General features: G+C 53.9%; 1 pseudogene; it reads right to left on the bottom strand.

The window, feature by feature from the left end:
• LOC102864975 overlaps positions 1 to 1782 on the bottom strand; it is a 38017-nt pseudogene that overhangs the window by 6761 nt on the left and 29474 nt on the right.

Here is a 1782-nt window from a genome sequence, read left to right as displayed (position 1 = left end):
GCCATGGCCCAGACGCAGGAAGCAGCCTCCTCCCTCTTTCCGATTCTGGCTCAGCGTGCCACGCGGGCGGGAGGTGGCTCGGGTTTCTCCCCGCCCTGTTTCCACCGGAAGCTGGCACGCCGCCCTTGTCCTCCGCGAGGATGAGGTCCTGTCTGCCGTGGAGATGGTGCCCTCACTGGACCCTTCAAAGTGATAAATGACCACACAATGTCCGATGGGGGAGGCAGGCTCCTTCTCAAAGTCCTCACAGAGCTCCGCGTAGATGGGCCTGTCCTGGCCCTCCTCTGAGCTCTCCTTGACCTGTGAGCTGCTGTTGCTGTTGTCTGGGGGCCACTGGCCGGGGATGGGGATCAAGGGAGAGGGCGGGCCGGGCGTGGCGGCTCCCGCTGTCCCTGGCTCCCAGCTTCTGCCAGCCAAGCCTCGTGCTTGTGCACTTCCAACTTCAGCCATTCGATGTTGCTCAGGCTTTCCGTGATCTTGGGCTCCAGGCTGGCGGGGTCCCCCATCTGAGGCGTCTTCTCATAAACATCCTTCATGGTCTTCAGAACTTCCGCTGGTCGACCTCCTTCTGGAGTTCCAGGTTGCACTCTTCCAGCTGCTGCTGAAGCCGCTTCCTCTGCTGCTCTGGGGGCAAGTGGCTGAAATCCTTGTTACCACTGTCTTGTTCTTCTTGCCAAAGGGCCAGCGCTTGGCACGGCTGTGGTTTGAGGTGCGGGGATCTGTCTGGCCATTGAAAGGGGGTGCCCAGGCTGCTGTCCGTGTGTGCTCAGTTCATGGGCTGGCTGAAGTCTTAAAAGTCCACGTCGCTGGGGCGGGCAAAGACGGACTTATTCCTCTCAGTGAGACCTGGGAGTCGTTCTTGGCATCTATGGCGTCCGAGGCCACCTTCATGCTCTCCAGGCACTTGATAATGAGCACCGCCTGCAGCTTAGCCTCAGACAGAAGCCCGTATCCGATCCTTGGGCGGGTGGCACGACGTTTGTCCATATCTCACAGCTTATCAAATACGTGGGACATCCGGGAGAAATAGAAGTGGGCCTGGTCTCAGTTGAAGTGCTGCAGTAGGGCTGCACCGAGTGGTTCCTCAGGTGGCTTGTTGCTTGACTTTCTCCACGTCAAGCTTGGTGGCATTGATATCCTGGTCCAGCTGCTCAGCCTTCTGGGCCGCCGTCTCGGCCTCCTGGCAGTCCCTTTCCAACTTGCACTTACTATTTTCCCTTGTTTGAGACCATTTTCCAGCTGCTGTTAGTCCTATCGGCATTCCTGGAAGTGCATCTTCCTCTCCTGACAGTATTTGGCTAGTTTAAGACACATGTGGATGGTCATGTTCTTAGCCACCATATCCTGCTGCCCGGTAAAATCGTTCACCTCTTGGACTCAGGGTCATCTTTGGCAGGTCTCTTGGAGAGGTATTTTTTCAGTAGGTTTCGCAGCTGCCTAGCATCAGCCTGTTCCACCTCTGGATGGATGATACTCTTGATATCTTTCCACAGCTCATATGGTCTTCGTTCATTAGTGTTCAAGGGCTCAAACCTGTTCCTGCATTGGTTTTTAAACTCAGGGAGAATAGAGTCAAGATCAAATTTTAATTCCTGGGGATATGATGTGACCTTCTTTAGCTTTAATTGAACTTGCATATGAGTAGTTGATGATCTGTTCCACAATCAACTGTCCTAGTTTTCACTGCTAATATTGAACTGATATTCTCCAATGATTCCTTCCACAGATGTAATTGATCTGACTCCTGTGCATACCATTAGGTGAAATCCATGTGTATGGCCT

This window comes from Elephantulus edwardii, unplaced genomic scaffold, assembly GCF_000299155.1.
Source record: "Elephantulus edwardii isolate Elephantulus edwardi_28Jun2011 unplaced genomic scaffold, EleEdw1.0 scaffold00308, whole genome shotgun sequence".
Taxonomy (NCBI): Eukaryota; Metazoa; Chordata; class Mammalia; order Macroscelidea; family Macroscelididae; genus Elephantulus; species Elephantulus edwardii.
Note: the sequence above shows the minus strand (reverse complement) of the source record. Positions and strands in the feature narration are given on the sequence as shown.